The sequence below is a fragment of the Rhipicephalus sanguineus genome, chromosome 10 (assembly GCF_013339695.2).
Source record: "Rhipicephalus sanguineus isolate Rsan-2018 chromosome 10, BIME_Rsan_1.4, whole genome shotgun sequence".
Lineage (NCBI taxonomy): Eukaryota > Metazoa > Arthropoda > Arachnida > Ixodida > Ixodidae > Rhipicephalus > Rhipicephalus sanguineus.
The window spans coordinates 115,699,091-115,723,005 of record NC_051185.1 but is presented as its reverse complement, the minus strand read 5'-3'; the positions used below and the strand labels follow the sequence as shown (position 1 = coordinate 115,723,005).

The following is a 23,915-nucleotide window of genomic DNA, read 5'->3' as shown; positions in this document are numbered from 1 at the left end:
CAACCTCTGAGCCATTCCGGTGCTTGGAACAGCTATGCAAAAAGGTCCTATACAGACTTCATGTCGGGAAGGAACCGCATTAGCATATGCAATATAGCGTGGTAGAGAGTAAAATAAGCACCAAGCGTCGCGCAACGCGTCGCACAACGCGAATTCTGTAACCAGGCGTCACACAATGCTAATTGCGCAATGAGTAGGTTGTTGAATGCTTCCAACCCATTACAAAGGACTCTGCCATAATTCTTCATCGTCGTTAGGCACAGCATCAACAAAGTGCGCATAATGCCTTACATGCGTTTGGCAGGTACCACGGCTCTTCGTAGAATGACGAAAAATGGCCCAGTGCCTGCTGCCCTACTTCTCAAACATTACAATGATTTATAGCGTAGTGGGTTTGTCGCAAGTGCACTTGTAGTGGTTGCCAAGGAAGCCCATAAGCGCATGATCTATATCCTCGGGGTCTCAGATAAATTACAGTGATTTAGAGCGTAGTGGGTTTCTCGCAAGTGCACTTGTATTGGTTGCCAAGGAAGCCCATTAGCGGATGTTCCATTTCCTCGGGGTCTCAGTAAAATTACAATGATTTAGAGCGTAGTGGGTTCCTCGCAAGTGCACCTGTATTAGTTGCCAATGAAGCCCATCAGGGCATGATCCATTTCCTCGGGGTCGCAGTAAAATTACAATGATTTAGAGCGCAGTGGGTTCCTCGCAAGTGCATTTGTATTGGTTGCCAAAGGATCCCATAAGCGCATGATGCATTTACTTGGGGTCTCAGTAAAGTACTTCACCCCACCCCGTCTCTCTCCCACGGCAACGTATGTTATACAGCATGACGGGAGAGGGAAATAGCAACCGGGCGTCACCCAATGCAAATTACTTAACTGGTGGGCCGTTTAAAGCTTCCAACCCATTACAAAGGGCTGAGCCATAATTCTTCATCATCATCAGTCGTCGTGTCAACAAAGTGCACATAATGCCTTACAGACGTGCGGCTGGTGCCTCGCTTCTCCGCAGAATGACGAATAATGGCTTAGTAGATACTTCCCAACTTCACAAAAATTGTGATTTATGGCGTAGTGGGTATCTTTCTAGTGTACTTGTATTGTAGCCCCAAGAGAGCTGACAACGGGCTCCAGAAACGCCGCTCTTCCAGCTTTCGCTGTGACTGTGCTGCGGTTTCAGCGCAGGCCTGGCGTTTTTTTATTAGTTTTTACGCCAACGGCTCTTCGACTCACTACCCTGTAATTAAATTATTGTAGATAGGTGGGACCCCTGACAGTTTTCACTTGAGGACCTCTTTCTGTATCAGTTGTAGGGTCCACACTCACAGTAACGACGCAGAGAACCTTATTTTTATTAAAATTCTTTTTCTCTCTCTTCTAATCTCTGACACTTGAATATTCATGATGTCAGATTAATGTTTATCTCTAACTTCGAAAGCTGCGTAAAAAACAAGCTGCGATTTAACAACTTTTACAGTCTACATATGTTTAACAGCAGAGAATCAACTGGTTTAAAAACGCAGTTAATGAATTTCTCTTCAACAATTAATAAACTGACGTTCTTGCACTTAGCTAAAACTTTGCTAAATCGATGTACTTTACCATCATGGTAATATGGATAAGAAATATTTCCTCATGTTCATAATCCACGACAGTAATCGCACAGGCAAACTCCATAATTTCTTTTCGCCCGAGGAGGCTAGGCAAAAAGAGAACCTGTAATGCGCGCAGAACGCTTAATAAATGAGGGTGTAAGGAGTGAAAGAAAAAAAATGCCTGCGTATAAATACGTCATGCCCTATTCTTATAGCTGTCTGGCAACCAGCCTAAGGCTAGCTGTCTGCTTTGTAGTCTCCTTAAGGTTTTGCACACATCCCTCTCTGTTCATCGTCTAACACTATTTGACCAGCGGCATAGGAAAGCGTCCGCAGACACAAATTTAAGGTACTGGACCATAAATCCGTCACTCGCCATTCTAAATTTCCGTTATAGTTGTGATGGTTTCTTTTTGTACTTCCTAAGTGAATATCTTCGCTAAAACACTTCACAAACGGCACTCTCGTGATGTACATGAAATTCGCGTTTCAGTAATTCAAATTTGTACGCTATGACGAATGTACTCCTGATAACGTACGACATAGCCAACCAAGCGCTGTCTACCGGTTGCATTTCTAATTTAGGCAATAAACGAGAAAAGAACTGCCCCGCTTCATGGTGACATCTGCAGATGTTGAATTCTCACCGTGAAATGGGAACCGCATGGCGATGAAGGCTATCGGGAAGTTTAGATTTCATTTGCAGGTAGAAAGAGCAGTCGTGCACCAGTACAGAGAAGGCCTAGTGCGGCGGGGAGCGTTCATTTCCGTATGAATTGGTTTCTTCTCGAACGCCTGAAGGCAAATTGGATATTTCCTCTGAGGCATCTATTTCTTAATGCTAATCAGTGTTCTTGCTTTCGGCCGAGCAAGAATTCAACGGAACAAGGAAGTACGCACTCGATAAAAATACATTAAAAAAGTGTTATCTTCTCAGGCCCCTGTCGTTAGTTTTCTTGGTTGGAGTAAAGCATTTTAAAAGAACATTAAAGAGCAAAATGATTTTTCTAATATTAGTAAAGTACTTGTAGCGAGAGAGAGAGAAGACGTGAGGGCGGCCGACGTGGCCATGCCGAAGTATCGCCACTTTATTCGAAGGCCAAGCAGAGCGGCAGCGGCTGCCGGCGTCCAGCCTCCAGGAGCGTGAGCTCGTTCTCCTCCTCGCGCCTCGAGCGCTAGGCATCAGCTGCGCGAGAGGCGCGGCGCGTAAGTGGTAAAATGGTGATGATGATCGTGAGCGGTGGTGAAGATGCGCTACAGATTACTCCCCCCCGCAGAAATGAAGCCGAAATGAAAAAATTCGGCAGGTCCCACGTACCGTGGGAGTCGATGTTACGCGAAGCATGCGGCGGCAAGGTGACTGCGGCGTAATTTTTTTTACTAAGTGACACGTTACAAAATGACACTAAAGTTTTGCATAAATGTTATACACACTCATATATGTTGAAGAGCCGCATATGTGTTATATAACGAGTTGTTTACGGTTGGGTAACGCTGCCAATGGCAACGTGGGTATTACCAACACCAGAAGCGGTACGCTGATATGTAGTGCTTATACTTGTCCCGAGAACGCACGCACGTTTCACAAAGCCGTGAGCATATGTGCAAGAAGTTCTTGACAATTCTTGAACAAGGGCATCATCACCGTGATCAGTGAGCACCAGCACATGGTCATGACTTGTTATAGGATCCGGTCGTGATCATGGTGACGAGGGGTCCATGTGTAGTGAAGTATGTGGTATAGTAGAGCTGTTGGAATTCGTGGATGCCTCGGTCATTTCGCCGACAAATTGCCTGTCGATAGAGCCGGCGACATGTAGGAACCTGAAGCCACCCTTCGCGTTGGTGAGTTATAGGCCGTCGAGGCTGGTAGGCCGGGATAGTGCTACGTAGACCAACATCAGTGGATGGCGCTTCTCGTATTCGTAGACTACCTGAGCGTACGTGGCCTACATAGCCTAGCCTCCAAAGCGGCTGTCAATCAATCTGGCATCATCCTCGGTCAGCATGAGGCCATCGCCCAGCCTCGTAAGAAATGAAGAGGACACTGCGTCGTTCTGGCGGACGAAGTGCACTTTACGGTGCGGTGATGCGGATATCATATGCAACTATCGTTAATATATTCCTCCGGGGTCGAGTAATGCTTCAATATAGCTTGCTGAATCAGGAATACAAACATAATGTTTATTAGACTGCTATAAAAGTGGAGCCAACACTGGAACTACAGACGTTAATCTGATATGACGCCTGTATCGTAGTAGTACACATCATAAGAGTATCATGTAGTGTTTATTGCTTTCTTGTAAAATTAGATAGCAAGCACCACAACCACAATTGACGTTGCACCGATATTACGCCTGCGTAGACTGTTTTTCCAAACCAGTTTATAGACGTGGCGTGGCTCAGTGGTAGAATACCTGATTTCCACGAAGAATGCTCGGGTTCGATTCCTGCTGGGATCCTAATTTTCCTTCTTTCCATTCGTCGAGTCAACGCTGCCGATGTTGGTTTTCCTTAACGCTCTGGCATTTAAGTTACCATTGTCTGTTCTCGCCGTTCATGCGTAGATATAAACTGTCAATCACCTGTGGCGCATACCCGTTCACCTCAGCCCGTGGTAAACGGGTATGTGCCACACGTGTCTAGTGGAAAGGGTTTGACGACGTACGCGACAGGATTTTCACGTTATTCATGTCAAGACCCGGCAGTCATATTGGTCAAATCCTCTTACCCTCCCATGCCAATTTTGGTCTACACCAAGTGAAGGAGGCGATCATGAGAGCACCCAGACGTAGGCGGCTAGATAGATAGATAGATAGATAGATAGATACGTAGATAGAAACGCTCAAAGTGCCAGAGGTTCGCTAAGAAATGCTTCGCATTTAAAACTATGGGGGCGTATATACAAGGCTAGTGACGCGAGACAGAATGTCCGTGGGCAGTCCAGGTCGTCAACGGTTAAGGACTATCGGGAACCCTTGGGTCTCTGGCGGGCGGCTCTGGGAGAAGCGTAGAGGGCGGGGAACTAGGCGAAGGTACGCTGGTGTCGTGCCCAGGCGGATCCCACGACGACATGAAGGGGCCTTTGGGTAGCGGACCGGTTGGCGCAAGTGAGCGCGGCTGGCAGGTGGAGTTGAGGGCGGGTGCACAAGGGCCGGTGCGTTCGATGTGCGCGAAACAATGCGAAATGGCGCAGTGAAGCCACGACGAGCAACCATCGGCGAGTAGCTGCTGCGATGGGTCTTTCCTGTGCGGGCACAGCGTTGACGCGGATGTCGGCACAGCGCGCCTGCACAGTCGCCACATGTCAGGTGGGCGGCGTCCTGTGTCAAGGGCTCAGGAGCAAATCTGCGGTGACACCGAGCAGGCGTAGTCGCTGCAGGCTCGGATGATGCACCTGTGCGCGTTGAAGCACCCTCTGCAGGTGGCACAGGAGGGCTCGTGCGCTGATCAGGATGCTGGAAGCCGGTCGACGTGGCAGGCGTCACATGTGCGGCTTGCTCTGCCATTGGCGAACCAGCAGGCATGTCGTCCTCAGGCGCTTCCGTCATAGTAGCAGCGCCGCGCAAGTGCGGCCGAAGTTGGTAAGGGGCACGAACTTCTGCTGCGGTAGACGTCGAGGGCGACGCTGGTCGATGCTGACAAGAGGCGCAGAGCTTAGAAGTCGGTGAAACGTCGTGTTCGGGTACCGTCGACGGCGAAACCTCCGCGAGCGAGGGGCGAACAGTGGGCGAGAGGTTGTCCGTGTCAGCTTCCAGTTCGGGCGGCAAGATAGCCAGCGTGGAAGCTGAGGTCAGGAACGTGTCGTGAGCCGGCGAGGACAGGGACGACGGGCGGATGGCCGGCATGCCTGATGGACCGTCGGCCGAGGGCGTCGAAGAAACGCGGCTCGTGGCGGACTGGTCGATGGCAGCAGCAACGTCGTCGGGCGCGGGAACCCCGGGCGTAGGATCCTGAACATCGTCGGGCGGGTCGTCCGGCGCAGGAACCACTGCGCTGGTGGCCGGACGAGAGGTGGATAGAGACGTAGCCGGGGAAGGTAGGTCGCGGTCATGGGAGGGCTGCGGGCCGGATGGTACCGCTCGCGTTGGCGCAGGGGAAACCCGGAACTCACGGGTCCCCGGTAGCGGGCGGTACGTCTCGCCATAGCGAGCCAGCACCGCAGCGCAGAGGTCGTCGTATGGCTGCGGGCTGGATGACGACGCGGCGGACAGATGACGCAGCTCAGCTGGGAGGGCGTCAAGCAGGATGTCGTGCATCAGTGGTTGTGCGGTGACGCCGTTCACCGCGAGGCAGGCGTCGAGCTGCCAGAACCACGCTCGTGGGTAGGCCGGGTGAAACGGCGGAACTGGAGGGCAGAGTCCCGGAAGCATGGCAGGGGGCCGCTCGGCGAAGGGCGTGTTCTCCGGGTCACCAATTGTAGCGAGAGAGAGAGAAGACGTGAGGGCGGCCGACGTGGCCGTGCCGAAGTCTCGCCACTTTATTCGAAGGCCAAGCAGAGCGGCAGCGGCTGCCGGCGTCCAGCCTCCAGGAGCGTGAGCTCGTTCTCCTCCTCGCGCCTCGCGCGGCGCGAGCGCTCGCTCCTCGAGCTGCGCGAGAGGCGCGGCGCGTAAGTGGTAAAATGGTGATGATGGTCGTGAGCGGTGATGAAGATGCCGCTACATACTCTTTCACGATAGCAAAAACACCACGCTTGGTGCGAGAAGACGCTCAGTAAGCGAGCAAACGCGCATAAACAAAATGTGTTTCGAGACGCCACCTTGAAGTTTCCGCATCATTCGCCGTGGCGTCACATGTTTTGGTGGCGCCTACTAGGGGCTACGAGTTCCTAATCGGTGAAAATGAAGTACATTGTTCTCTGAGGGGGCCATAGACTTAACATACCAAGTTTTGGGTAATTTTGTTGAGCCAATGGCGCCGAAATACGATAAATACAGTTTGAAATCCTTGACGTCACGCGGGGAGATTAGGGTGCGAAATTTAAAAATGAAACATTGAACTTGATTTACTCCTCAAATAATAAACTTATGATGGCGAAATTAACGACATTAGAGTTTTCAGAGCACAATTTATCGATCGAAAACAATTGATTGTTTCTCTTAGTGTTCCCTTAGGGTGTTGTAGCGAGCGTCAATTTCCATATGTGTTTTTATTAGGCGTCTGCATATTATGCACTGTAGCCCCCGTAAATAAAATCAAGAACTAGCACGATGTGAATGTCGACAGTGGTCGAAGTCTTGCAGAATGTGTTAGCCGACGTCATACTCATCCGCTTTAATGTCGTAATAGCAAAGCAAAAAGAAAAGCAGAGGATACTTTCATGACGTATTTCCGTCACGGAAGTACATCAGTAAATTGAACGCCATCAGATGGCAAATAAAAAAACTATAAGAAATAGTTCCGTTGACAGGAGTGAAACCCACGACCTCTCGGTCCACGACGATGGCTAGCGGGCGTTTAACCCACTGAGCTACCGCCAAACACGCAACAGAGGCTACATGAACGCGCCTTATGTTCCACACGTTCCTCTCACACTGCTCTTGGATGGATGGATGGATGGATGGATGGATGGATGGATGGATGGATGCTATGAGCGTCCCCTTTATAACGGGGCGGTGACGTGTGTCACCAGGTTCGAAAATAAAAGAAAAAACTTCGTTGCCCTCCGCAATTAGCTTCGGCAACGCGCCGTCGCTGCGACCGTCCTATTCAGCGCGTTGCTGGCGGCTTTATCCCAAACCTCGCTCATAGCATCAATCCATATTGAAAAATAGTTCTCCGACGCTCGCGTGGCTGTCGCACCGCGTTCCCCGCTCGCCCTGGGACAATAAACGGCCAGGCTAGAGGGAAGACACGACGCTCTTCGCGTTTCTCCTCGCGTTTCCCGGCGGTTTGAAGGAGTGCATATCGAGTATCGATGTTTACTATGTGCCTGTTGACGCCATCTTTGCGCGGGATTCCCCATATGCGGTATCCAGGTGTATCTTGACAACTTCAGCTACCGCAATGAATAAATCATGGTCATGGGCGTTAGTCATCGGTACGGAGATGCGCCACCAGGCATCATCGTGGGTGCGTCGACATCAAGCCGTGCGATATCAGCCAAAGAACAGTAAACATTGTACAAGCTCTCATATACCAATACACTATAAACAATAAACTACTTCTGTGACTACACCTTTCATTTTCGCGTTATACCGATTCCTATCACGGAGGCATCAGCCATCTTTTTTTTTCTGTTGGTGGAGTGTGTACGAATTATACACATATACGCTCTAAGGTAGGCGGTTGTTGCCGTTTAAAAGACAAGACTTACTTGTATAAACGTTCGTTCTGGCGACATACCATTTTCAAGGGACTTTCACAGTGGAGCTATTCTGACTCGACCCTTTGCCGTCCGGCGTTCTGCAGAAGCAGAGTCAGGTGTCGTCAACAAGATGGGACGGCATTAGAGCCGCTGCTCCCCAGGGGCGTAGGCAGGAAGTTTTAGGGGCGAAGCTCCTTAAGGCGGCACCCGTTCGTCCCTCGTAGTCGTCGTGGTCGTAGTAGTGAGTAACAAGTCTTACGCTTTGACCTCCAAGGTGGTGCCGGTGGGAGATTTCTCCTGTGCGTTGTTGAACAATAAAAAATTCGCAGCGTGCGCGTTAACTAAAAGCCGAATTCTTCTGTCTCTCATTCCCCATTAGCAGCCATTGGCATGTTCCAGTAGGAAACGTTAGTAGAAGTAGAAGTGTAAGTGTTAGCTAAAAGCCGACTTCTTCTGTCTCTCATTGCCATTAGCAGCCATTGTTTACCTCCAAGGTAGTGCCTGGTGAGATTTCTCCTGTGCGTGATTAAACAATAAAAATTTTGTTCAAAACGCCGTTGATTGATGAAATAAACCAACGAAAGACGCCAGATGTTTTGTAAAAGCAGAACGAAAGAACGCCAGATGTTTTTCTTAAAGTGTAGTAGTAGTAGTTCTATGTAGCCACCTCGCCCGATCGTCAACGGGCGAGGTGGACCGGCAACGGCGCGAGGACCCTGCCGTACGAGAGTTAAATCACACTAAAAGACATACTTTGCGGGCGATACACTCTAGTGAGCTTTCAACTTTTCGTCTTAGTGTACATGATAAAGAAATTATTTCTACGAAAAACGCAAGGCACACCTTGAGCAATATGTTTGGTTTTGGGACGCTAAATGGAACCATGAGGCGATGCGAAGCCGGAGCACTTGCACGATCGCGTTCCGTTGGCTTTCGTTGGGCATGCTACCGACCTCGCGTCGTGGAACGCGCGTCCTGTCTTCCCTCTAGCCTTGCCTTTAATTCGCACAGGGCGAGCGGGGAATGCGGTCGCTCTTGGCGCTCTTTCGCTCGGGAGCGGACTTCTTTCTTGCATTTCACCGATCACAAGTGATAATGAAGGGACCACGTAAACCAACAGTACAATAAAAGTTTGATGTTTAATATATACACGATGTTTCACACTCTTTATGTTATGTACTGGGCGCATTTCACGGAAGAGTTTTTTTTTTTTTTTTCGAAAGTCTGCCCTTAGGCATAATATTTATTCAGAAATACACATATAAATTTGCTTCGTGTATGAAGTCCAGTAACGAGCGGTGGTGAGGTCCACTAATCCAGCGGTCAAGGTCGGGTGGTCGGCCAGGCCTGAGGCCTGTTGCACGTAGGTGACGACGACGGCTTAATTGTAGACCCGTGCATGTCCACAATAGGTGTGTGGGTTTACAGATGATTCCCTCCGTAGCTTCGCCCCACTCATCATCATTCACCCCGTGGATATGCTGTGATTTTTTTTCCGGAGGGGGGGGGGCACCACCTTGATCTGAAGTGAGGGACGGGGTGGCATATGTGGTTGAGTGTCATTTTGGGCTCTATATGCAATGGCAAAAAAAATTTCGGGGAGAGGGCACGGGCCCACTGTGCCCCCCCCCCCCCCCTGGCTACGCCACTGCTGCTCCCCGCTGGTCACATGACCAGCGCGCGAGGGGAGGGCACTGTACATCATCTCTCCGCAGAAAAACACCGAAGGAACGCCGAAGGAACCCCTCCGCCATTTCCCCTGATTTCACTTTGTGGCACTGGGTTGAGTTTATTTTTTCCCTTTTCAAATCTGCAGATTAAGCACAGGTTTCACCCAGAAAACCGCGGCACCGCTACGCCTCACGCCTGTAGCACAGTCGTGCCGGCTGCAGTCCTCTCAAGTCTCCCGGCTCAGCTTATATGCATTCTATGGCTATTTTAAACCATCAGTCCATTGTTTTAGCTAAAATAACATAACATGTTTGGCTGAGTACTGACGTATGTATATTCTCATACAATACGTTAAGGCGTTCACGTTTTCATACTACAGCAAGTGACAGAAAGACGAAGTATGTATGCAAAGTATCTCAACACGTCAAAAAATTGCCGTGAGTGGTCCGCAGATTCAAACAAACTTTTTACTTCGAAATTGGTACACATGTCCCTGTAGTTCTATGTTTTTATATACATAGGAAGACTAGCCGGCTTTAGTGCAATGCGTCATTCAGATAACAGCTACCCGGTCTGACGCATTCTTTCAGCTGTCCATCGGCTGAAGGCATCACTGCAGCGAACACGATGCTGCATTCTTTCACTGCGCAAAAGAAAAGCATAACGTCTATGCTTCATCGAAGGCTTTGATAAATATGCACGAATTCTGGGACACTATAGGCGGCGGATAACATCGAGCATTGCATTTGCTGCTCCGCGGCTGTCATGTTTTGCCTTGTTTTAAGGTCCCCCTACGATGCAGCAGGTTGAGGTGCCCTAACACCGTCCCTCGATGCATAGTGATTTGAATAGAAAAGTAGGCGCGTCTTTCTAAAACGTCAAATTGGAGGAAGTCTGTGGTACACAGCTAAGCGCAAGAAAAAAAAAGCTAAAAACAGACATTCAAATATTTGCATTCCCGTCAGCGTGTGAATGTACGTAAGAAGGTATCTCGTGCAGACACGGACACAAACACAACAAAAAAAAAAGGTTGGCACGCCTTAACTTCGGTTATGATGAATTCTTACCAACTAGCTCAATATTCTGCCGCTCTAAGACTAATCTAAATTTTACATCTTCAGTATACTGACGCAGACATCCTTTGCTGTTTGCCTTTTTTTTTGTTGTTTTCGCGCTAGCGTGCAGATGCAACCGCTTTTACCTTTTTTCAAAAAGTCCTCGCTCGAAATGGTGAATGACGACGGCAAATGATATGCAAATTCTAGGCGGGTGGTTTTACTTTATCGCGAGACCAAGTAGGTCATAACGCTCGATTCAATTTCCGATTTCTATGGGAATTACAGTCGAATCTATTTATTCTTCACGGTTGATAGTGCGTTGTTGCGCAAGAATAATTGAGTCGCAAAACGAAAGAACGTACACGAGTTAGTTTATGGCTGTAAGCGTTACAACAGATGAGAATGTGCTATTTCTCTTGCATGTGGCACATCGAGTACCCTGTCAAACCTGGTAATGGAATTAACAACGTGATCGTCTTTGGGATAGCCAGAAAACTACAAACTAGAGGAACAGGTACGACTTGAATATTCAAGCAGTTGTATCAAGCAACAGTCAAGCTTTCGCTCTTCCGTTGCCATTAGTGGTAGCAGTTGGCCAGAGGCCAACCCTGCACACAAAACTGTACAAGGCACCGGAACAGGTTAATCAAGGCATTACTGACTATACTAATCGAAATTGCATGTTACTATTTATTGTAGCAGCGTAAGTACTGCGCAGAACGATTCACCCTACTTATAGTTTGAACCTCGGTTAATCTGGGCAGAGCACGCAATTACACCTGCCATCGCTATAAAGCTCGCTAATGAAACACATATACGATATAGCCTAAGTACGTAGTACCTTCTCAAAGTAGTGACCGTAAGGTTATTGTCCACGGCATACAATGGCACAATTTACCGTCAGTGTGTGTGTGTGTGTGTGGTGTTTATCAATGTATATATCATAATCATCAGCACCTGGAGTAGCATGTCAGGCGAATAGCCTGGCTAACATCTCGAGCTTTTCATTAAAACATTTCTCGCTCTCTCGTCGGAAGCAGCTCGTCTGATTGTGCCAAATAGACTGCAAACAAATCCCTGGGGTTAACGACGTTCTTGAGCACAAGAATGTGCTCGAGGGGAGGGGAGGGGTGACCTCATTTCGATGACCTCATTTACCGACGTGCGAGATAGTTACCGGCAATAGCATCTCTCTAAGACGTTGCTGCACCCAAGTGAGACTGTGGCGAGAGCTTACAGATGGCAGTAAAATAAATGAAACGATATACTTTATCTCAGCCTGTGCAGCAATGTCCGCGGAAAGAATAAAAATGACAGTAAAGGTAAGTCGGAAAACGGAGATAAATGAACACGTTTCTATAGAGCACAGTGATAAGTAAAATAGTGATATCATGGAAGGAACTACTGTATGTTAATAGAGTGAGAAAATTATTATTTTACAGTAGGTTACATCCTAAGAGTAAATGCAAGCTTCGCCCACAAAACCGCGGCGTGCTTGACAATCACCAATGTAAAAGTGTCAGTTGGTTTTCTTTGGAACAGTAAGTATTTTTTTTTCTTTGCTAATGTAAATACCGCGCATATAGAGAAATAAAGGTTCGTCGTTACTACCTAAAATAAGACATCTGAATAAGCATTTATGTCAAAATCTCTGGTGAAATTTGCCCGGACGTTCAGGTTTTGGACTAAGAACCATCGGCATGAACATTTGTCTGCATGGGTACACCAGCTATCTAAAGCACGCAAAAGTGTCTCGCGTCACGGAAATTAGCAAGTGTGATTGGGTAGAACGTTCACGGAAATTCTCTCTGGGTGCGACAGAGATGGCCGGGGGTGATACTTGTGTTTATTCCTAATGTTGTAACCGACTATAGGTTTGATGGCTCAGACAGAGCCTAACTTCACGCTGCAAGAAGGAACAGACGAGTGAAGGAAATACGTGATCGGAAAACGCTGAGTGCGCGATGTTAGCAAAGAAAAGAAAAGCGCTGGAAAGAACACCTATGCGGAACAGCCACGCGGCTGAAAAGGGTACACGGTAGTTCACGGCCTTTTAGGAACACTTCCTTGATTGCGCAGGTAAAGCGACTGCGCAGCCAATTGACCCGCGTCCAAGTGGCGTGCTTACCCCGTAAGCCTTTCAGCGTGGATTGCACACATGGGTGTCCATCGTACGCTGCTTTCCGGAGTGGGCTTCTACCAGAGGGTTGTTAATGCGGCATCCGCGCGAAGAGCCAAATCGCCGCTTTGACCCCCTTGGGCCTGGAGTAATGTGATACCTTAATATTGGATTGGCAAATGCTTCGCTGATGGTGCCTTCGTGAAACCTGCACTCTAAGAACAGTCACACCATTTGAGAAGTCTCTTCGTCCTACAAGAATCGTAGCGAAGTGTATTGCGTGCACTTTCTCGCTGTGACGCCGCGCCACCGGTACTTTCAGGTAACCAATAGTATGCGCGCTCTCAGAGTGGCGTAGCACTCCTGATGAAGAAAACGCCTAGCCTGCGCGGAACACGCAGCACAGCTGTAACAAAAGCTGGAGGAGCGGTCTTTCTAGAGCCCGTTGTAAGCTCTCTTGGGCGACTAGTACAAGCATAATCGCAAGGTAGCCAGCCCGTTATCAATCAGCATAATTTTGTGAAGTAGGGAGTGCGCACGCACTCCACCCACTAGGCCGTTCATCATTCATCATTCTGCGGAGAAGAGAGGTAGCCACTAAGCCTCTATAAGGCATAATGTGCACTTTGTTGATGCTGCGGCTGATGACGAGGAAGAAATATGGCTGAGCCCTTTGTAAACGGTGGGAAACTGTAAACCACCCAGTCGTCAAGCCGTTCGCTTTGTGTGACGCCTGGTCTAATTTTACTCATCTACCACACTATACTGCATGCGTTACCATGACGCCTTGCTCAACATAACTATCGCATAAGGTGTTTTTGAGGAAGAGTTTAAAGCACCGACGAAGCCTTGTGATAGAATACTCGTCTGCCGCGCAGGGCACCTGGGGCTGAAATCCGACGCGATCCTGGATACCTTGATTTCGCATTGTACGTGATAGCGGCTAGGGTATCCGTCGTCGGCGGCGGTGGACAACTACGCCACCAAAGTCACCTGTTGTTGAGAACCTATAGCCGCTTTCGCTGTAAACAATTGGTTGCAGAATCGGGTTTCCAAAGTAAGTGTCGTGACCCTGATTCCCGCGAAACATTAGGTTCTTCGGTGGTTAACGCATTAACTTTCGCAAATGGTACCATGTGACTATAAAGATGCGAGGCCTTAGGTTGACTAGCTCAGCTAGTTTGTACAAAATTATGTGATGAGGAAAAAAACTCACAATGGTGGGAAATTCCGCAACTGCGATGGAAGTTTTGGATTTGTCTTTTTTTTTTCTCTGTAACACTAGTACATGTTCTGTTACTTTCCCACCACATCGTTTGCGAAAAATGCTCCAGAATAGGGAAAAGATGCTCGGTACGTGCGTCAGTGAAATCCTTTTGCTCCAAAGGCCTTGGGAGGCGAGAAAAAACAGCGCATGTATTCGCTATTCGTTGCAAGAAAAACGGCAATCGATCCCGGTCGGAGGAAAAAACTCCACTTTTCGAGATTGCCTCGTCATGACAGTTTCCGCGTATTTCTAAGATCGATTTATTTGTCTGGACTCTGCATTTCTGAGGATGCAGGAAAGGTGCGCTATGATGCAACCAAAACCTGGACCCAGTGTGCGAATTTCTATTTCGGCAGAATGCGAAGGTCCTGAAAGACGTGCCTTTCAAAGATGTGAGAAATAAATTTCAGAGCTGAAAGCAATCTTTTTTTGTTTGAGCGTGGTTGAATCTGTTTAGTGTGGTATCGGGGGACACCCGAAAATAGGTATGCAAGAAGATGTTGAGTGAGTGAGTGAGTGAGTGAGTGAGTGAGTGAGTGAGTGAGTGAGTGAGTGAGTGAGTGCACGTGAGTGATTAAGCGAGTCAGCCTAGCGGTAGGTGCTGTCGCCATTGCTCCAATATTCATGAAGTATACTGCATGTGTATCAGCTCAGTAATAGGAATGCTGGCGAATTATCGTCATACACGCATGTCAGAAGCAAACGTGACGCTTATGAATGCATAAGTAACGGAGCATAGGCGTGCGCCTGGTTCCTCATTAGGGGGGGGGGGGGAGGGGCGAAGTCTCACTACAGCGCCCCCCCAATTGGTCGAGTTAGAAAAAAATAAGTGGATGCAAAAATGCAAATTTAGCGATGACGCACTTTCCACGGCTTTCCGGGGGTAAAAAAGGGATGCGAACAGCTCTTAAAATGTAAATACATCAGTCATTCCCAGCGGCCATCATCGCATATGTACAGGGATATTTGACCCTCAACTTCTATTTTTCACTGAGAACCGCGAGTTGTTGGTTGAGAGTGTCATGGCCCCTGATAGTAGCCAGTGTCATGATGCACAGCCACGACTGTGTTAATGTATGGGGCAGACTTGTCGCCCCCCCCCCCCCATTTGACTTGAGGGGCGGCCGCCCCCCTGCCCCCCTGGTGCGCACGCCTTTGGTTTAGAGTTGAAGGCATGAACCATGCTTTAAGCGGCACATTTACGCCAATGTGTTCATTCGGTGCTTTCTTCTGACATGACCAATCTGTCGGTGCATTTTAACGCGACAGCGCTAACGAGCTCGTTTCGCAGAAATTTCGGTATCGGCGGTGTCGGCGTCTTTGGTTCTCAGCGAAAAAGCAGCGTTGGAATCGCGAGCGAAAATTCGAGGTAGGTGCAATAATTACAGGAGCCAGAGAGGGCGTTTGTACTTTGACCTTACTTGCGGCACAGTGTAGATCTCCACCGAGAAGTGAAGCAAGCTAGCGATTGGGAAGGCGATAGTGTCTGTGTGTGTGTGTGTGTGTGTGTGTGTGTGTGTGTGTGTGTGTGTGTGTGTGTGTGTGTGTGTGTGTGTGTGTGTGTGTGTGTAGGTAGGTGCGTGCGTGCGTGCGTGCGGATATCGCTGACACGTTCAACTCTTGAAGGAGAAGCTTAAGGGTCCCCCAATTTTCGACGCCACTTTTCAAGTAGCCGCTAACATAAATTTTCTTCCACACTAGGGATGGTAAAATCGATGAACGATTAATCGATTAATCGATTAAAGGTCCACAATTAATCGATTAATCATAATCTATTTGTGCCTTTCGATTAATCGAATTAATCGATTAAGACTATTCGATTAATCGATTACGGCATCCCCCACTCCCGCCCCCAACTTCGCCACTTGGCCGGAGCGCATGACTGAGAGGCGCGCTATCCTGAGACGCGGACCCTGAACGCTATCCTTAGACGCAGGAAGTTGCAAAGCCGAATACTACTACTTTTTCCGGTTCTATTTGGGATGCCGTCGGTCGCGCACTTCTACGCAATTGCGTTGCACTGGAGTACGATCCGATGAACAAAATGCCTTCTCAGTTCAAGACATGCTATAGTAACCCTGTAGTCACTTGAGACTTGGCACAGCATGCGAACTGGCCTAGATCATGTGTTAGACGTTGCGATGGAGTATTTGCCAATTCCTGCAACGTCAGTAGCATCCGGGTGCCTTTTTTCGCATGCTGGATGTGTGGCGACCCAAAGGAGGTGTCGGTTGTCGCCCGAGCATCTCGGGCAACTGACATTTCTTCGCTCAGTAGAAAAAAGCATGTTGTTCGGAGCAGCAACCCCATGAAACAAAACAAAAGGTGAGTGTTGAGAAAGTAAGCAGCACGGCGATTCGCCAACTTTCAAAAGAGAAGTTTATTCTTTTCTGTAAATTTCATACGTGCCAGCACATCGTCTTGTTGCTTATTTTGTTCGTGTTCGTTTTTCGCCGCGCTGTTTCATCGTGTTGCCGCATAAACGTATCTCTCCTTACATTTCATAAACGAGTATAGTTTTCGTCGCCTGTAGTTTCAATCGCAACTTTCTTTGTATTTTATTGAACCCACAGATTTTACTCGATTCTTGTGTAAGTGCGGCATTGTAATATGCGCTGCTTATTTCCTGACTGGTTCTTAGTGCCGTTCTGTCTTACTCTTTAGCAAATAAAATATTGTTTACCAATGAAAGAGAGAGAGAAAATATATTACAAGGCAGAAAGGTTGGCCTGAGCTAGTACGCCCCTGCCTGCTACTCTGCACCGGGGAAAACGCAACGAGGGAAGAAGAGTGATGAAGTACCATGATGGGGAGATGATTAGGTAATCCGTATATACATAACAAGACACGTTTGCTAGCGTAAAGAGGAGAAGGACGCTAGTAACCATCTTTTATTATGCTGCATACCAACTAGCCCAACTGGCCGTCTTATAGGGTATATGTACCATTTTCATAATTTTTGAGCTAACTTTCCTACAATGCAGTTAGCCCAATTAATGGCAGCTAGTCACTTCTTCAGTTTTCAAGCGCGGTTTGCTTGCGCTGGGACGCGGAAAGTGTAGACTCGTTTCTCTTGACACGAACACGCATAATAATAAGCAAACGCCAGCACGCGCAACTACGACCTCGTCTCCACTTGAAGCACGAAAGTTGCTGCCATTAGTTGAGAGAAAATGTAGCGCAGTAATGCGCACTCGCGAATTGTGAAATGGGTCTTATAGACGCTTTATGTAATCCGCAACTTTACGCGTCGGTTTACCGTTTACCGAACGTATAGCATCCAGTGCATTACTATTGAAGAACTGACCTTGAAGCACTTAATAATACTGCATGGTCGCGTATTTAGGGAGAAATACAGCTTTCAGCTAGAGGCCCCCGTCTTCTGCTGTGACAAGAAAGGACAGTCGAGCAATTTATGTTGTAATGTCTGGTACACTAGATAGCGCTCACAGTTCAGGATGTACGCACGATTGAAAAGGTGTGAGTGGCGCTGTGCTACGGCAAAGATCAGGTGAAACCTGCGGAGCATAGGTCGGCAAAAAAGTGTGGAGCTCACTCAGACTCACTCAAGAAATATATTTTGCGCTTAGGGCTCACTCGGACTCAGACTCACCAAAATTTTCCGCTACCGCACTCACTCGGACTCAGATTCACTAAGATTTTTCTCAACCGGACTCACGCGGACTGAAGCTCACCAAAATATTACTCATGTGGACTCACTCAGACTCATGGCTCGATCTGAGTCTGAGTGAGTCGACTCATGAGTGAGTTTGCCGACCTATGCTGCGGAGTATACTGGCGCAGCTGCTGTTTTTTCTAGCCGGGAGGCAGAAACTCATGTCACTCTATTTCCCGCAATATTAATTAGAACTAACAGACAATAATGCGAAGGGAAGTATAGAGGATGTTATTTGTAATAATTGGGGATATCAATGTGAAGAAAGTAAAGTGGACGAAAAGATAACTTGCCGCCGGCAGGGACCGAACTTGCCACCTTCGAATAACGCGTCCGATGCTCTACCACTAAGCTACGGCGACGGTCATCCCCCCGTCCACTTCATAGGGTACACATGTGCATTTAAACCTAAGAGTGTTAGTCAGCGCCGATCACAGCCATGGCGGCGAGTGTGGAACACTCTTTTTCTGCCTTTTGGCGTCACGTAGCAAGTGACCTTTTTAACACGAAAGTGTTTTATGCCGGGTCCACCAAGTACATCCGTCACGGATATGACGTTAATAAAATGGACGCCAGCGAGCGAGAAAGAAAAAAAGCCACGAAAGAGATCCCCCGCTGGTAATCGAACCCACGATCTTGCGGCCGCAACGGCAAGCGCCCGACGCCCTACCGACTAAGCTAACTCGGCAGAGCTGGACACGGCGCGAATGCGCCTTATATCTTTCCCACATTCTCCTTCGTACGGTGCTCTCTGCTGGCGGTGTAAGTAGGCGGCGCGGAGCGGGGCGGTGCCGCCGTCTGTGAGAGGTGAAAAGAACTAATGCTTCGCGATCGACACTTACTAGCGCTTACTCCGAGATTGCGCGCGATATCGAAGGTCATGGTTACAGAGTCTCGATACCAGCGAGGTACACTGGCCGCGCTGGCGTCGCCGAGGCACCCTTGACGCAGTTACGTTCGTTACGTTCTTTCTTTGCCTTTCGCTTCGTGTTAGCGTGCCTCGGCTCATCGGTGTAGTGCAGCTTTCACATGCACCAACGGGATTTCTCCGCCGACGACTGCTTCGATTGCGAGAGCACCGAGTAACAAAACTGCTGCAATACGCGTCGCAGAAAGGACGCGATTTCGACGGGCGAATGTCGTGCCTTGGTGGAGCGAGACTAGCGCCTGCGAGACAGAGCACAGCGGGACGCACGCGTTTGCGGCTCAGGCTACGAACCTCTACCTCCCGTGTTGCTGAAGCGTAGTGTGTGGTAGTGTATGAATGAGCGCAGGCGTCAGTCACCCATTGCTAGAAACCGCACACCGTGCCGTTTCTCACCTTAGTTGACGCTTTGAAGAAATGCTTACCGGGGACCAATGTAGATTATGAGCTTGTCGATATCATCCTTACGCGGGATTCACGATTTGTTGCGTCCAAATATATGTTCACAACGTCAGCTACCAGAACGGTTTAATCATGATCATGGGCGTTAGTCGTCGCGACAGAGACATGCCGTCAACATGGGTGCATCCACGTGAAAACGGTGCTGTAGCTGCCAAACAGGAATAGACATTGTACAAGTTCACATTGATCACTACAAAATAAGCACTGCTTCTGCGAAGACACGTTTCACTTTCGTGTTATACCGATTCCTATGACGGAGCGATCAGCCATGTTTTTTTTTACGAGCTGGCAGCTGACCAATAATCCCTCGCATACTACTTGAAGGCACCAAGTCTGCCAGAACGATACCCTCGCTATGAATGAAGAAAAGAAGGTGACTTTTAGGGGCTCGTTTTTCTTTGTCATACACCCTTAACATCCCCTATACTTTCCTTCGCATTATTGTCTGTTAATTCTAATTAATATTGTGTCTAACAAAGAAAACGAGCCCTTAAGAGTCATCTTCTTTCCTTCATTCATAGCGAGGGTCTCGTTCTCGCAGACTTGATGCCTTCAGGTAGTATGCGAGGGATTATTGGTCAGCTGCCAGCTCGTAAAAAGATCACTTGCTACGTGACGCCAAAAAGCAGAAAAGGAGTGTTCCACACTCGCCGCCATGGCTGCGATCGGCGCTAACGCTCTTAGATTTAAAAATGCACACGTATACCCTATGAAGTGGACGGGGGGATGACCGCTGCCGTAGCTCAGCAGTAGAGCATCGGACGCGTTATTTGATGGTCGCAGGTTCGGTCCCTTCCGGCGACAAGTTATCTTTCCGTCCACTTTACTTTCTTATCCCAATTATTACAAATAACACCCCATATACTTTTTCTTGGCAATATTGTCTGTTAGTTCTAATTATTATTTTGTCTAACAAAGAAAAACGAGCCCCTAAATGTCATCTTCTTTCCTTCTATTTCCCGCAGTTGCCTGTACGGATGGTCTGTTTGAGGCCAGTATATTTCTGTGTAATCTCTGCATAGGTGACCTCAAGAAAAAGATCGCGTCAGTCCGCAATTATAGTATTATGTAGGGCTTCCACAATATCTAACCGATAAACCGAGAAAAGATGCCTTGCTTACTAGAGGGAGCGCCTTATTTAATTTCTCCTCGTCTCTCTTTCACCTTTCTTGGGACTTCCTCACCCTCCGCCACACTGCATGTTTGAACTGCGACTTTCCAACCAGTGTGGTCCCCGAACGCGCCTCCGGTTTCGATGAGCTCGAGTAGGCAGGCTTCGAGAAAATACGACCTGCTGCCGAATAGTCCAGGGATGATGGCCGCAGATTCTTGAATCCGCGACATCAACCAACGACGACGGGCCCCTTGTGTCCAGTGTGCGAAAGTGTGAATTTTCGCACACTGGGCACAAGGGGCCCATCGTCGACACATTCGAAAGTGGGAATTTCCGATCGCCAACGCGTCTAATGAAAAGATTTGGGCCCATATTAAACACGAACGATGCCTCTCAGACAAAGATATATCGGTTTTAAAGCACCCATTAAAAATGTCGATTAATCCATTAATCGATTAAAAGATTCCACAGAAAGCAATTAATCGATTAAAGGCTAAATTGATTAACGATTAACGATTAATCGATTAAAAATTTTAATCGACCATCCCTATTCCACACATGTCAATGCAGATATCTATTGCTGCCAGGACCAGAGTTCCGTTATAAATAACCAATGTGTGCAACAATGAAGAAGGCCTTCTAAAAAGTAATTTGCAAACACCGTTGTGCGCTGAAGTTCTCGGGACGCGGCACTCGTCTGATAAATTGAATCCGAGCAGCAACAACCCAATGGGCACGCCTTCAGCAACAACAATACTGTGTCGCTGTGCGGTGGAATAACATTATACAAACAATCAATCATCGCTGGAAGCTTTTCATTAGTCTTCCATTCTGTAGGAACACAGCAACTTCGAAACTTCGCATTGCGTGCTCCGTCCTGCGGTTTTAGGTTGCTTGTATTGTTTTGCTTGCGTATGTAACTGCATGGGTTCTCAAGTCAAAAGTTCTGCAGTAATTTGTTAAAGCTGCTAGGCCTTCCACAGCAGGCACGCTTGCTATCTCAACAATCATGTAACTGAGGAATTTTTATGTAGTTTGTGTGGGAAGATAAACCAACTTCAAACTGCAGACCGTTCGGGGTGCGTGCGCGAGACCCACCACCTTGTGCGCTTCGTTCAAAATATATCGACACTCGCTGTTTTCATGCAGTGATAGTTCCTGAGACTCCATCAATAACTTCTTTCTGTATATGTGTGCATAGGCGTGCGCCAGGTTTCCAGTGGGGGTCAGAGGGCGTTGGCAAATCTTACCGAAGCGTACACCCGTACCCTAATGGTCGAGTCCGAAATATAACGCGCTTCATTACGGATGCATAAATGAAATTGAAGCGACATCCTTCTGACAACTTCCTGCCTTTGCTCTTTGGTTCTTCGGGGTTCAAGGCGTAGAGTAAACAGTTCTTGAAATGCAACGTCAATGGTCCTCGGGCACAATTTTCGCCAGCAACCTTCATGGCCATAATCCTGCAGATTAGACAATGACGTTAGAGATCCCACTGATTAAAGGTATAGAGGACACATGGCGCCCCCTTCAGGTGACAAAGAGGGAGGGGGGATGTATGTGTGTGCGCAACTGTATGTGTTATATGCGATATATGTTCATATGAACATACAAAAAATGAATAAGTGAACACACGGGTATGTACAATATTCGACGTGACGCCGTACAACCTATACGCTTAACAACTAACATCATCATGTTGCAACAATTCCTGCGTTGTACAGAAACGAACTTACATCACACAGTATGTCCTGCATATTCAGACATCGTAAGAACAATTGAAATTAAGAATATAGCAAGTTTTGTAAGAACGGTAGGAGTTATTTTATAATTGCAAAAAGAATTGTCAAGGCTTCCACTTTTTACATTTCCAAACGCTTCATTAGGAGTGTCCTTCAATACATGGTCAGTTATTTCGCCTTTATTCCTTAGAAGATGATTTCATTCCGAAATGGCTAAAGGCAAACCCCATAAGCGCGAAAATGCAAAGCATGCTATATATTAAAGAGGGGTTACGGAGGAGGAGAACACCAATGTAGGACCTCGCTGCCAAAGCATCAAGTCGGTAGCCCTGAAAAGGGCCGTTTGCGTCGATTATGTTGCCGGTGCACTGGCATGATTTAGCCACTCGAAGCTTGATGTGGGGCAACTCCGGGCAGCTTCCATTGCCAAGGCACTTGGCCTTCATCGCTGAAGTACTTGACGAACTCCTGCCTGACTGCATTGGCCACTTTGGCACAGTTGCGGGCCTCCGGCTTTTCCAACCCGAACACTGTAGTGCTCTCTGGTCCTTGTCGCCAGGCACCACCGCTCACAGTCCCAAAGGTGTCTTGGAAGTCTGCGTAGCCCGGGGGACAGTAGGTTGATACAGCATTAGATGACAAGAAGTTGTGCAGCACGCATGTAGCCTTCACGATGGTCTCCACATTTTTAGTCTTCATGTTTATCTGCCTCTCGTATATCCGCCAGCGGGATACGAGAATGCCGAAGGCATTTTTCACACAGCGCCTGTTAAAAGAAAAAAAAAGAACTATTTCTGTTGTAGTCTACCTAGAGCAGGGAAGTTACAGTAATTGCAAGCAATATAAATGTTTCACAAGTTGGCTATGCAAAGCGCGATATCTTATTGCAAAATCATTAGCACATTTATTTATAAGGGAGAATTCTTGCTTTGTTGAGAATCACTCTGATAGGTAAGAAACAATCGCTTTAATGAAGCATGCACAGATGGTGGTGTTTTTCAGTACTTGCCCTTGATAACCTAAAAAGAACTTGGGGCAGATTTGTGCTTGATCCTGAACTGATTACAAGGCAACTCTTCCTTGCCGCAGCAACCGTTGCACAAGGAAATGGCACATAGAAACACCAAAAACACATTTCTTTACCACACCTCAGTTGCTCTACCCCGAAGACGTAAAAGTTAAGGCAATGAACATAATTGAGCTCACAGGTCTTCATGTGCTAACAGCACAGAGTTCTTTATGTGCTGGGTACAGACCTTGCACGACTGAGGCGGTAGTTGTAGATCACCTCCTCAGGTGCAGTCCGGCTCCCTGGCAGTGGCCTCATGAAGTCTGGGCGCAACTGGAAGGCCTCATCGCCAACGAACACGTGAGGACAACTCATCCTGACCTTGGGAGCGTGGCTGCTCGAGGTAGGCTGAGCTCGCCCTCATGCAGTCGTTCGCCGATAGGAGAATCTTGCAAGATTCCCCCATCACTAAACCTCCCAGGTGCACCCACATTCACCAGCCTGAACAGGTACTGGCTGTCAGCCACAGCCATCAATACAAATGGAATGGGTTCCCTGAAAGCAATGAAACAACTGCCACAAACCTATTACCATCATAGATGCTTATATTGCATAGCACTTAGGTGCATTAGTTCACACTGGCTCAAGTGTTCTAGCTCCAATTTCTTTCGTTGCAGCTTCTGCACGCCTAACCTGACAATTCGATTCCCTAAATATTATGCCCTTTAGAGTTATTCTTAATTGTTCTAAGTTTTCCTTTTTTCGTGGACCGTGGATCTATGGAATAAGCTTGATGGGTCTCTGCGCAGACTGTGCTCAGCAATTTCAAAAAGAGTTGCATAATCATGTGTTTTGTTTATTTTGTTGAGCGTTTGTATCCACTCCTGGTATGTCTCAATAAATGAGATAGCAGTATTTGTAAATAATAGTAATATTAATAAGTTGACAAATTATCAGGTGAAAATTTT

General features: G+C 47.8%; 1 pseudogene; it reads right to left on the bottom strand.

The window, feature by feature from the left end:
• Positions 1-22,316: 22,316 nt before the first annotated feature.
• On the bottom strand, positions 22,317-23,480 carry LOC125760296 (uncharacterized; annotated as a pseudogene).
• Positions 23,481-23,915: the final 435 nt, after the last annotated feature.